The sequence below is a fragment of the Cupressus sempervirens genome, chromosome 11, assembly GCF_028749045.1.
Source record: "Cupressus sempervirens isolate cs-2001-9-10 chromosome 11, ASM2874904v1, whole genome shotgun sequence".
NCBI classification, from domain to species: domain Eukaryota; kingdom Viridiplantae; phylum Streptophyta; class Pinopsida; order Cupressales; family Cupressaceae; genus Cupressus; species Cupressus sempervirens.
Genome location: NC_143128.1, coordinates 152,029,551 through 152,044,739, shown reverse-complemented (window position 1 = coordinate 152,044,739; position 15,189 = coordinate 152,029,551). Strand labels below are relative to the sequence as shown.

The 15,189-nt window shown below is 31.3% G+C and overlaps 1 pseudogene; it reads left to right on the top strand.

The window, feature by feature from the left end:
* LOC149528657 (putative polygalacturonase At1g80170) overlaps window positions 1–13,062 on the top strand; it is a 134,892-nt pseudogene extending 121,830 nt beyond the window's left edge.
* Window positions 13,063–15,189: the final 2,127 nt, after the last annotated feature.

Genomic DNA, 15,189 nt, shown 5'->3' with positions numbered 1-15,189 from the left:
TAACTCATAAGACCATAAAAAAGTATATTCCAACTCCCTCATATCAAAACTCATGAAAAAAATCTCCAAAGTCTAGTAAACTAGGAACACACAACCAATAGTACCAAAATAGCTCTAACTCCAAGACGATAACTCCAAACTCTATGTGCACTTAGGAAAAGATTGCCTAACCACATGAACCATAAATCCACAAATCTAAGCTCGATGATCATGCATCAGAGTCCCTAGCTAGATAGAAAAGTGTGTCCCACACTTTGATGCCCAAAGAAATATTTGCACCCATCTTCATCTTCATCAAATACTTCCAACCCATCAAGGTCAAGATAACAAATTTTCACATCAACTATCTTTTCCTCATCGATTCAAACATCAGAATCAAATGAATCCTAGCAATCCAATCAAAATGATCACTCCTAGGAACAAGATGAAAAAACTACTTCACCAATAGTTCCTGCATCTTATCACAACCAGAAATAATAGCATCCTCAAACATGAAAACCATGTTGGTAACATCAAGTAACTCCAAAACCAAATTAGAAATATGCAAGCCCAAATCCATAATAAGAGTAACATGTGAATACTCATCCATATAAGCAACAACATATGAATTTAGATCCATATTAATAACCATATGAAAATCCTCATCCATATGTAAATTCTCATAATTAGAAATCCCATCATCCATAATAAGATGGTCTATAATTTCCAAGTTAGATCCATCCATCTACTCATGAAAACAAATCTCATTTCCAATCTCAATAAGGTTAGGAACCTCTTTGGTAATCTCAAGTATCTCAACAAAAACTACAAGTTACCCTATAGTTTTTATATTAAACACTACAAATTTATCAAAAAAACCAACCACACAGATGTCTATAGCTTTAGTGAATTCATCATTTACCTCTTCCTCATTAGCAACGTATCTTCTTCTCTAAACTATATTCTTAACCAGCCAGATAACTCTCTTTCTGATAGGTAAACCCCAACTTTAGTAGTATAAAATTATCTTCTCCTTATCTTAAACCTATTTAGACAAATAAGAATACTTGAGAAAATGCCTTAGTCCCAAGGTCCAATCTTCTTAGAGGCATCTTCCAAGATCTTTGAAAACCCTCTACAACAAATATCCAATGAGATCCAACCTTCACTCAACAAGATCAACCTACCATCTTTGTAACCATCTCTTCATATCAAGAGCCATCTACATTAATTAAACACACTCACATTAAATACACCCTTAAGCCATTAGTCAACTTTGAAACAAATAATTAATACAATAAATAATTAAATAATTAGGACAGGCCCCAAGTTTGTAAAGCATAACTAACTCATAAGACCGTAAAAAAGTATATGCCAACTCCCTCATATCAAAACTCATGAAAAAAATCTCCAAAGTCTAGTAAACTAGGAACACACAACCAATAGTACCAAAATAGCTCTAACTCCAAGACGATAACTCCAAACTCTATGTGCACTTAGGAAAAGATTGCCTAACCACATGAACTATAAATCCAAAAATCTAAGCTCAATGATCATGCATCAGAGTCCCTAGCTAGATAGAAAAGTGTGTCCCACACTTTGATGCCCAAAGAAATATTTGCACCCATATTCATCTTCATCAAATACTTCCAACCCATCAAGGTCAAGATAACAAATTTTCACATCAACCATCTTTTCCTCATCGATTCAAACATCAGAATCAAATGAATCCTAGCAATCCAATCAAAATGATCACTGCTAGGAACAAGATGAAAAAACTACTTCACCAATAGTTCCTGCATCTTATCACAACTAGAAATAATAGCATCCTCAAACATGAAAACCATGTTGGTAACATCAAGTAACTCCAAAACCAAATTAGAAATATGCAAGCCCAAATCCATAATAAGAGTAACATGTGAATACTCATCCATATAAGCAACAACATATGAATTTAGATCCATATTAATAACCATATGAAAATCCTCATCCATATGTAAATTCTCATAATTAGAAATCCCATCATCCATAATAAGATGGTCTATAATTTCCAAGTCAGATCCATCCATCTACTCATGAAAACAAATCTCATTTCCAATCTCAACAAGGTTAGGAACCTCTTTGGTAATCTCAAGTATCTCAGCAAAAGCTACAAGTTACTCTATAGGTTTTATATTAAACACTACAAATTTATCAACAAAACCAACCACATAGATGTCTATAGCTTTAGTGAATTCATCATTTACCTCTTCCTCATCAGCAATGTATCTTCTTCTCTAAACTATATTCTTAACCAGCCAGATAACTCTCTTTTTGATAGGTAAACTCCAACTTTAGTAGTATAAAATTATCTTCTCCTTATCTTCAACCTATTTAGAAAAATAAAAATACTTGAGAAAATTCCTTAGTCCCAAGGTCCAATCTTCTTAGAGGCATCTTCCAAGATCTTTGAAAACCCTCTACAACAAATATCCAATGAGATCCAACCTTCATTCAACAAGATCAACCTACCATCTTTGTAACCATCTCTTAATATCAAGAGCCATCTACAAATCCTCTACAATTATAAGTCAGAACCATGATCTACCACCTCACAACAAATATATCTAGGGCTCCAAAAAGAACAATCTGTCACATAATCACCACAATATCAAAATCAACAATGATACCACTTGATTCGTACAAGATAGAGAGTCTCCAAGGGATATATCTTAGCCACTAGAAATTAACCATTCAAAGGAATATAAACAATATATTTAGATCCATAAAAATGCCAATTCTCATAATAGAACCATAAGATCTTACATTCAACATGCCTGACTATAAGGCCTTCTAGGTTATGACTAGATACATCAGAAAATTACAATAACATTTATGTAAGACCTTGCAAGATCCAACCACTAGCTAGACTAGAACCATAATCTAGTTGAAAACCCCAAGAAGAATCTAAACTTGTGCTCGCAAGACACAAAAACACCATGTTTCCGAAGCCCACACTTTGCTACTAGCTCTACTCAAACTTTATTCATCTTAGCTATTACATCTTCTCTATGATGAATGAATAATGACTCTATACTTCACAAGATCCCCCTTACTTATACTAAACCAATCCATAAGTTGGCCTAGCAAGTTACATTAATTAAATACACCCTCAAGCCATTAGTCAACTTTGTAATAAACATTAAATACATGAAATAATAAAATACTTAGGACAAGCCCCAAGTTTACAAATCATAACTAAATCATAAGACCAAATAAGAATATGTGCCCTTGGGCCTAGGTCCATGTGCAATCTAGTGATCCAAATCTATGAGTGCGTACACCAACTCCATCAAATTGAAGCTCATGAAAAAAATCTGCAAAGTCTGCTAGTAAATTAGGAACACATGAACAATAGTCACCAAAATAGCTCTAACTCCAAGATCATAACTTCAAACTCTATGTGGACTTAAAAAAGGATTTCCCACCATGTATCAAACACATTCCCAACTACATGAACCATAACTCAACAAATCTAGATGCTCCTACAAAAAACTCCCCAAGTAGATAGAAAAGTATTTCCCACAATTTGATCCCCAAAGAAATATCTACAACCATCTTTATCTTCACCAAAGGATTCCAATCCATAAAGGATAAGAGAACCAATCTGTACATCAACTATCTTTTCTTCAGCCATTCAAACATTAGAATCAAAGGAATCTCAACAATTAATTCAGTGTGCTCACTTCTAGGATCAAGTTGCACATGTTGTTTCACCAATAATTACTTAAACTAATCACAACTAGCAAGAATAACATCATCAAACATCAAAACAATGTTAGCAACATCAAGTACCTCCAAAGCCAAATCAGCAATATGTAAGCCCAAATCCACAATAAGAGTAACATGTAAATCCTCATCCACATAAGAAACAACATATGAATTTAGATCCATATCAACAACCATATGAAAATCCTCATCCATATGTAAATTATCATAATTATTAATCTTATCATCCATAATCTACTTATGAAAAAAATCTCCTTTCTAGTCTTAACAAGGTTAGGAACCTCTTTAGTAAGCTCAAGAATCTTAGTCGCAACCACAAGTTGCTCTACAGGTTTCATATTAGAATCTACAAATCAAGATCAACAAAACCAACTACACATACCTCTTCATCTTTAGCAAAGTAATCCTTTACTTCTTGCTCAACAACAAACTGTCTTCTCTGAACAATCTTCTTAATTGGCCAGACAACTCTCCTTTTGATTGGTAAAATCCAACTCTTGTAGTATACAAATTTATTCTCCTTATCTTCAACTCATTTATAAAAAGTAACATACTTGAGAAAACACCTTGGTCATCTTCTTCTCCACCACATTGTGGAGATTTGTAATCATTCCAAGGTCCAATCTTCTTGTAAGCATCTTCCAACATCTTAAAAAACCCTCCACAACATATATGCAACCAAATCCAACCTTCACTAAACAAGATCAACCTTCCATCTTTGTAACCATCTCTTCATATCAAGATCCATCTATGAGTCATCTACAATTATAAGTCAAAACCACAATCTACTACCTCACAAAAAAGATATCTAGGACTCCAAAAAGAACAATCCACTAGACAATCACTACAAGATTGAAATCAATAATGATACCACTTGACATATTACAAGGTAGGGGGTCTCCAAAGGAGATGTCCTAGCCCCCATAAATCCACCACACAAATGAATATAAAAAAACAACATAGAGATTTAGATCATAATTACAACATGCTTGATTGTCTTAGGCCTTCTAGGTTACGGTCAAATACATATGAAAATTATAATAATAGTTATGCAAGACCTTGTAAGATTCAACCACTAGATATCCCAAAACCATAATCTGATAGAAAACCCCAAGAATATTCTAAAGTTGTGCTTGCAAGAAACAAAGCAACCTTCTTGTTTCCCAAGCCCACACTTAGCTAATGGGTCTACTCAAACTTTTCTCCTCTCAGCTACTCCATATTCTCCATGTTGAATGAATAATGACTCTAAAATTCAAATATTTCCCTACTTATATTAAACCAAACCATAATTTTTCCTATCAAGTTACATTAATTAAATAAACCATCAAGCCACAAGTTAACTTTTCAAAATGAATTTTATATACATGAAATAGTTAGGACAAGCCCCAATTTTGAAAAGCATAAATAACTCATAAAACCAAATAAGAGTACATGCCCTCAGGTCAAGGTCCATGTGCCATCCAATGATCCAAATCCATCATTGCATATGCCAACTCCCTCAGATCAAATCTTGTGAAAAAATCTCCAAAGCCTACAAGTAAATTAGGAACACACAACCAACAGTCACTAAAATAGCTCTAACTCCAAGATGATAACTCCAAACTCTATGTGCATTGAGGACAAGATTGTTCAACATGTCTCAAACACATCCCCAATCATGCAAACCAAAACTCCACAAATCCAAGCTAGATGTTCCTCATCACAACTATGTTAGCAATCAAAGAAAATATATAACTAAAATCCAACAAAGAATATCCAAACTTCTCAGATGAATAATTGAATCTATCATGTCAATGCTTATCAAGAGTAGACCTTCTCACAGTTTGAGGTTCAGGTTCTTACTCTTCTTTAGAACTTCAAAGTTGCTTATGGAATCATCATTATCAACTCCATTAGGAGCTTATAGTTATTCTTTCTTAAAGGTAGTAGGAATATGAAGTACTTCCCTTTTCTAATTCTCATCCTTCTTTGGCTACAAATTAACTATGGAACATTTCAACTCATGAAATATCACACTTCTACTGTAGATCAGCTTATCTACAATTGGATCCCAAAGCTTGTAATGTTTCACACTAACACCATACCCAATGAAGATACATGTAACTTTATTATTCTGCAACTTTTATCTCTTCTCACTAGGTACATGAGCATATGCCTCACAACCAAAGACTATGAGATGTATCAATGAGAGCTTCTTTCTAAACCACATCTCCATGGGTATCTTCTAAACAAGTTTCAATGTGGGAGACATGTTAATTAAATAGCATGTAGTGGCTATAGCTTGGGCCCAACATTTTTGTTCAAGTCCAACACCACTCAACATACTACTAGCCATCTCCATCAACATTCTATTCATCCTCTATGAAACTCCATTTTTTTGTGTCTATGTGTGTATTTTTCTTATGTCTTTCAATTCCATGATCCTTACAAAACATGTAAAATTCTACTAAATAAAAAATTACTACCATTATTAGTCTTCAAACACTTAATTTTTCTACCAGTCTCATTTTTAGCTAAGAATTTAAATGCCTTAAAATGAATTAAAAAATCAAATTTGTACTTCTAATAAAATGCACAAATGTCCTTCTACAATAATCATCTATGAAGAGACAAAATAGAAAAATCTAGATATCAAAGGAACATTAACTAGAATAAACACACATCGGAATGAATATAATCTAAAATCCTAGAAGACTTATGAGAATTGGAATAAAAGGAGCCATGGTGTTGTTTACCATAAATACAATGTTCATAGAAGTCAAACTTCTTATTACAATCATGAAGGCCTTCAACAAGGCTCTTATTTTTTAAGGCTCTAAGAACCTTCTCACCAATGTGACCAAGTCTTAGGTGCCATAATATTGTCTTCTTAGCAAGGAGTTTCATCGTCGAAATATTAGCACCATTAAGTACCCAGAAAGTATCACCATTGGATGTAGAAACAATGGTCTTCTTTTCTTGGATTTCATAGAAGCACTATTGCATTGAATCATCCATGCATCCACCCTATATAATGCTCCCATCATAACACCATAGTGAACACCATAGATCCTCTTGTCATATTGCATCCACCACTTGAGAAAATAACCTACACACCCACATCACCAAGATTTCTAACTAAAAGTAGGTTTCTTTCCAAACTAGGGATATGTAGTATACCCTCAATCCCCTTCACTCTACCATCAAGGAATCTAATCTTGACTCTACCATGACCAAATGCTTTCAAGTGATTAAGAACAAAACCTCCTTCCTCCATTCTCAAAGAATACAACTTCTTACTCAAAAATAACTTATTTAGTAAGGATTTCCCCTGATAAATATCACCAAGATTCTTCCAAAGAATAGATGCAATCTTATCTTCATGAACATTCTATATTAGGGGATTAGTCAAACAGAGTCTTATAAAACCCATGGATTTTCAATCTATCTTATCTCAATCTTTTTGCAATATAACTTGAGGTTTTGTTGAAGAAATCAAAGTCCATAGATCTCTATCTACAAGCATGTCCTCAAATTTAAGTTTCCACAAGTCAAAATTGTTGCCATTAAACTTACTCATCTCTACTCTATGGGATGTTCTTGCCATATCTAACCTGCAATAAGATTATGAAAAATAAGTCCTCTACAAAAGTCCCACTAAAACTAGATCAACACAAAAAAATTGTCTACCCAATAATAATAATAAAGTCAGTCAAGCTCTGATACCAATTTGAAAGGAAGCAAACATAAAGATATGCTTCCAAATGCTAAATATAATAGGATAGATGATGTTAAAATTTAATATCTCACAAAATCTTAGACTATTGCAAGCCAAATAAACACATACAAAAAATGGGTTATACACAAAAACACATAGCACTAGATATATGTGGGAAACCCTTGTGGGAAAAAAGTGCACCACTCCAAAACTAGACTCAGATGTATTATCAACAACAAAGTTACAATATAATCTTCAAAGCCACAACTCTCTAAGAGAATTAGTTGTGATATCAAAAACAAGAATAATTCTAGTAATATATCAACACTATTCAAACAATTCTCTCTATCTCATAATTCTGTACAACAATGTCTTGTACTTATAGAGTTATTATACAAAAGGAAAGAGTTTCTAAAGCATCTACATTCAACGCATCTACAACTTATTAGTATTTGTTGGTAGGCTACGTACTATTGTGATACTTTTTGAATTTTATACTTTAACCAGTGATTGAAATTTTTGGCTTCTACATGTTCAAATTAATCATTCTCAAAATGTTTTTATCAAACTATTGCATTGCATATTATAGATGCAAGATTTTTAACTTTACAATTTTTAGAAACTATTTTCTACAATTTCATTTAGTGAACTCATTTACCTCTTATATTGACCCGATGGATTTTAAAACTAATACTTTTTAAGACTAGTTTTTTATTAAGCTAATATGATACATATTTTTTTAAATAATTTTTTTAATGTAAGTACATTGATTTAGATTTTTATATTTTAATATTGTATTTTCTTATAATATAATTTTTGTCATTAAAAATACTAAAAAAAAGTATTATTTATATTATATAATTATTTAATAAATATTTATTTATATTATAATGATAATATTACTATTTGCATATTATAATTTATTTATAATATATCAAAAATTATATTTATTAATAACTTTTTTAACATGCTATAATAAATTTACTAAATTAAAATTAGATTCTTATAAAAACTAAAGGCAACCACTAAGCCACTATGTAGCACTTGTTTTTAGAAATGTCATTCATTAACAACTCTTTCCTAAAAAAACAAAGAATAAATTAGAGAAAGAAGGGAAATGTATGGTTTTCTTCTCCATTCCATCCTTTTGGAGTACTTTGCCTCAATTGAGCATCTTTCTATAAAGAATAAGTAAAACAATAAGTTTAGTCAAAGCATTTTCACCAACCATATTGATCTTACTTGGGAGTTGTCTTTTTTGTTTCTCAATATTCAGTAATCTTCCATATAAAATCATATCATAAATCATGATGTCATTTCAATTATCAACAAGAAAACTACACTCACCTTCTACAAGTAATATTAAGACTTAAAACACATTTTAAGAAATTGTAAATTTACTTATAATCATCTTCTTACATTTTGAAATATTTTCTATATTTGTAAATTTATTTTTCTTCACTAAAAAATTAATACACATAAAAAAATCATGATTATAAACTTTATTGAAAGTCATATAAATGAAACTTACTACATTTTTAGATCTTAATTTAATTGTCACTTATAACCATTACTAAATTTCTAATTACCATCTATCTAGCTATCTATAGATATTTATTATAAATCTAACTAGCAACTAATTGACATCTTCGAGATTTTTTCTATGAGCCACTCAGCTTAGAGGAAAGATTTATAGATATTTCATTACACAAAATATTATACAAGCATGGGAATGAAACTATGATAGACTAAGAATTACTCAAGACTATTATTCAGGAATACTCAAGATTATTGTTGTTAACAAGGTAAATAAGAGTTGTGTGCAGCTAAAGTCCCTGCCTTAGGTAGGGAAGTAGAATAAAGTGGGAGAAAGTGAATGTTATTTGTTGATAACTAGTTTGGTTGAACAATGCTTAATAGAGTTGTTAATCCACCTCATCTCTATACCCAACTCATCAAAATTATTTCAAGCATCATATAAGAAAAGAGAAACTTAGATCCCATGGGACCTCCATCAAGAACATACAACATAAAATAGATCACTATATTAATTTTGAAAACATTGTGACAAGTATTTATAAATAAAAAATAATGATAATAATAGATAAATAAAAAACTGGCCATACTTTATACACAATACAACTCCACAGTCCTATTAGGGCATTTCTTAATGGGACTATACAGCTTACTAGTTTCTTCCACCTTGTAAATTTGTCAAAATAGGTAGAAAGTAATGATAGACAATTTTGAAATTCAAGGCTTGAAGCTACTTGAATTGTGTCCTTCAACAATCATAAATGAGTACACACATCATTAATGTTGTAGTATAAGTAAGCACCACTCTATGTCAAGGTTTTTACCATGGCCATATCTATGTCAGCTAACTTCAAAGTTGGAGCATCATTCTTACCATCACCTGTCATTACAAGTACTTTTTGAGTATTCCTCAACATACACACTGCATCCTTTTGTATGCCTGGGGTCATCTATGGAGAAAAAAAAACCTCCACATCCTCTTAAAACTTCCCTCCTCAAATATTATATCAGAATTGGAATACTTTCCAACCTTGATTATCTATATATTGTTCTAAAGGTACCAAATTCATCACAACACTAAATTTATTAACATTGTTTCTAGTATCAATTAGATTGATTTAATTTCATCTACAATTACATTGTATACTCAACAATCCAATTTTATCATCATAAAATAAAGTAATTTACAATATAACCAAAATTTTGATAGATAATATCAATTTTTATTTTTCAATTTATATTATTGAATTTAAACCCCCATGTCATCTATTTAGATTACCTACAAAAATATTTACATAAGGTGCCTATAATTTCCTATCAATTTAGTTAGCATCTTACTTAGTTTCTTCTAATCAAATGTAAACAAACAAGACAATAAAAATACATTTCCTCTTCCTTACACTCACTTATCATGATTTAATAATTGATATAAATACGAAAGTTTTTTCAATATCTATAAATACATCCCATATAAATTTTATAAAATATAGATATACTAATTATTATGTCTATTTCCAGAGTAGAACATTATCGATATTTTGTTCTTATAAATTTTATTGATTATACAAATAAGAGTGCATGAAAAGAAAGTGATGATTAGAAAAAAAGGGAACATTAAATAGGTTTCATATTTTAAAAAATAAAAATTATTCTCTTTGGAAGAGCAAACTTTTTGAATATTTAAGGACTAAAAACTATAGCCTATTGAGAGGATAAAAAAGGTTCAATGAGAAGACATTGTGAAGGAGAAAATATTCAAGGGATAAGCAAATAGTGTGCTCTCGAACACTTCTCATCAGAAGAATTAGACTGAGTTTGAATTTCATGGAAGAGATGAGGGAGCGAGAGGGTTGTGAATGAGGGGCAACAATAGAGGAGACAATAGTGACAAACACGGTGCATAAGCATTCATGCTGAAGAGCTATAGTGAACACAATCAATGAATCCAAACTTTGGAGGGGTAGAGAAATGAGTTAGATTCATTACCAAATTGCATCTATATGTGTACATGTTTCATGAATATCTTGTGTCATGTATGAACTAGTAACTTGTTGCCCAGATATCAAAAATTGCTGTGAATTTTTAAAATCCTTGTCATGTAAAACCATGGTTATTCCTTGGATACACCTCTTTTTAAAGGTTAAATAATTTCTTCTCCTCAATAATTTTAAGTATTTTTACTCATTGAATATCTTTGGCTCGTTCATATCTCCATTCAAAACTTTAATTTTTGAAATATGGTTCCTGAGTCCCAAGTTATCAAAGGTTAATGAAGAATCCCAAAACACGTGTTTCATTTCAAAATCTTAACCTCTCCATAAAAAAGGTTAAGATAAGTTTCCAAAATATGTATTTTCATTTCAATCACTAATCATTAACCTCATCTAAAAAGGTTAAAGTTTGGGCTCCAAAAAACGTGTTTCATCTTAAAATCTTAACCTCTCCATCAAAAGGAGCTTAAGATAAATTTCCAAAACACATATGCCAAACCATTAACCTTAACCTATCATTGAAAAAGGTTAAGTTTAAAGGCTCAAAACACACATTTCTAAAATAGTTATTGACCTAGTGAAGGATTAAGTATGTGAATGGCTCATGATTAGTGATAATGAAAAATCATGTATATGTGAGCAAGGAGATATTTCTAAAAAATTGAGAATCTCATTTCTCATGCATACCAAAGTATGGAAGCAATGAAAAAATGAAATTTTTAGGTCTCTACCTTTGTTGAAAGGAAAGCACACTATGATAGGTTGATAGAATGTTTTATTGACCAATCTGACCATAGAAAAGGCATGTAATTTGTTTAACCAGGATTTTATTCCCTTGTAGCCTAGAGTATTAAAAATGGTGGTGGATACAATAATAAAGAGGAATGCTAACTATTTGATAAAATGTTTATTGATTAGCTCTTGACTTCCAATGGAGATCATTGGTATTCACTAGTATCAAGGCATATTAACTGTTTAGTAAAGTGCTTGTGCATCAACATGATCATAGGCAAAGCACATGACCTATTTTTACCAAGGTCCTCATCCTAAAAAAGACAAGGCACATGGTCTATTTGATCAACCTTCCTTCATCTCCTCATTCACAGTACATCAAATGGTCTTTGTTGATTAATCACTTATGTCTATACTATGCTTGGTTATTGAATGCATTTGAAACTTGTCTTTGAATGTTGGCATAGTAAAAATGGTGTACGATAACCATTTTATAGAATACCCCAACTTCAATTACAATATTGATTTTTTTTTTTTTTGATAATGTGGAAGCCCTCATAAGAAAAGTTGTAGATAAGACCAATGCTTGATAGCAAGGACATTGGTAGCTCCAGATGATCCATCAACATGGGATCTGAAAATTCCATGAACATGGCTTGTATTTTATAATTTAAATGGAGCAACTTTTCAAGGAGACAACATTATTGATGGGTCTAGCCATAATTGATGGACATAACCTTGTAAGGTCAATAAATCAAATCCATGTCAATCTACTCCAATGACAATGACAATTGATTCAAGCTTGAATGTGAGAATAACAAAATTGAGGTTTTAGAACAACTAAAAAATGCACATTGTTATCGCTCATTCTACTACAGTTGAAGTATCCAATTTGTAGATTTTTGCTCTAAAAAATAGTCCAAATACTGATGGAATTCATATTATGGGGTCCTAGAATGTGTTAGTTGAAGGATGTTCTATTGCTATGGGAGATGACCACATTTCAATCATCTTAGGAAGTGGAAACATCAAAATCAAAGAAGTTTTGTGTGGCCCAAGGCATGACATTAACATATGAAGCATTAGAAAGGATAACAATGTAGGATACATATCAAGAGTATTGGTGGAGGATACAACACTTATAGGCACCACCAATGGCCTCCAAATTAAGACATGGTAGGGTGGTTTAGAATACATACATGGAATTCACTTTGAATATTCTAATGAATAGTGTTGCCAATCCAATTAATCATCAATCAATTTTACTATGACTCATCAACCCCATGTAAAAATCAAACATCTATTGTATGAGTTAGTGAAGTGATCTACGAGAATGTGCAAGTCATAACTCACTGACCCCACTTTTAGTCTGTGGAATTCACATAGAAGAAATGATGAGGCATGTCAACTCATAAAATGTTCTAAATATTAGTTTGATGGAAGACTACTGAAGAATAAAAGTGTTTGGTCTAATGTAGTGATAATACCCAAACAATCAAACAAGATTCTTCTATATTGAAGAGTCCTTGAAGAAAATGGATGCTCTACTAAACATCATCCAATATTGGTTATTGACATATTGAGGCTTTTTAAGGATTCTTTGAAACTATTTTAAAAAAATCCTTGGTGAGATATCTTCTCCTGAGCAACCTTGATTGGAGAGTATATCAGGAATAAACTTGTGTTTGATGTTTAAAAATCTTCAAGAAGATGCCTCATAGAAATATTGTGTTTTTCATAATGTGAATACTAGAAGCATATGGAGGATGTCATTATTTTAAAGTAATTCGTTGTCATAGGGGATGTAATGATTGTTAGATATGCACACAATAGAATGGTTAAATAAGGCATTTAGATCAACATGTGTTTGATAGAATTTTTCAAAAACATGCCATGACATTTGGCTTTTTGTATTCCTAAGAAACCATAATGAGCCTTGATCTCATTGGTTGGAAGCACCAAAAAATATAATATGTCTTTCACTGTTCAAGAACTGTAAATGGTAGATATTGTAAATCATAAATTTTCTCAATTTTTAGTGAGGTTAATTAACCTCTCCAAAATTATGTATTTTGGAGGTAGTTATTAACCACGAAAGAGAAGTTCTTAACCTCTATGTCTATATAAGAGTCAATTTTGGCTTTGTAAAGGGACTTTTTGGACTTTATAAAAAAGGAACACTATGCTAAAATTTTGATCAAAGGATAATATTTGGAAAGTGTTTACAAGTTTTGTCTTTGAAATAAAAAAATTCTCTTAGGTTCTTGGTGCAAGAAAATAGAGGAACATACAATTTGAGTTCTCTTCTTTTGAATCTAAATTGTTAGAAATGTTGATTCTCTTTGTAGTGAGCATTTTCATAGTATTTTGTAGATGTTTATGAATGTTTGGATCAATATTATCCTAGTGATAATTCTCAAGTGTAGAACTTGATTGTTGTAATTAGTAGTTTAATTTATTCTAGGAAAGCTTTGAAATCATCTAGTGCATTCATCATCAATGGCTTTCCATTGTTATTTTAAAGTTTGATTTCATTTTTTATTTGTAAAACTTCAAAATTATACTATACGAGGGAGTTTCCCTTCTAAACACAAAGGAATGTTGCATATCAAGGGCCTATCCAACTATTGTGAACAGTTTGCCACATACACTCCATTGGGCCATTTTCATGTGACAAATCTATTTACCAACATAACTTTATATCAAAGTTGTGGTGTAATGTTCATATGCACAATAAAATGGCTTAATGATGAAACAAAGAAAGAGATTAAACATATGTCCATCACCCTCCCATAAGATTAAAACACATTATCTCAAAAAAATGTCATCTTAGAGTGAAGACTATAACGTCTAATCAATGCCAAACAAAAATTTAGAAAGAGATTATGAAGAACAAGCATTTAGAAATATTGTTGAATTTTTCTTATTGTCATTATTTTCTCAGAGAGCCTAATTAGGATTCTTTACAAATATGTATCTTTCAAATTTGTTGGGTTATGGAGTTGGAATGCTATTTGTAATGTTTCTTAAATTTTCAAATAGGTTAAATATTGAAACATGAAAGGTTGCTTTAATGAAGTAAACTAGGGACTGTCAATAAGCCAAGGCTACATTTGTTTAAATATTTTTACTTCTACTTCAAAACTCTATAATTCTTCTTCTCTTTGGTGTTACAACATTAAATGTGATAGTTCAATCTTTATTATTTATTAACAAATAACACAATATTTAAATTTGGGGAGCATATTCAATATTTAGTCAATTGTGTAATGACTTACACCATGCCCAGTTGAAAAGAAGACCATGGTCATTCATCATTAGATGTAACCATCAAAATAGACTTTAAAAAAAGGAGATTGACACATTACTTTGGCCTCACAAAAGTGATTTTTTGATTTTTAAAGACACATTTTAAAATTGAAAAAAGTCATTTATGGTGAAGAGCCAATAGAGAAAACATTTGAATATTTTATTTCTTTATAA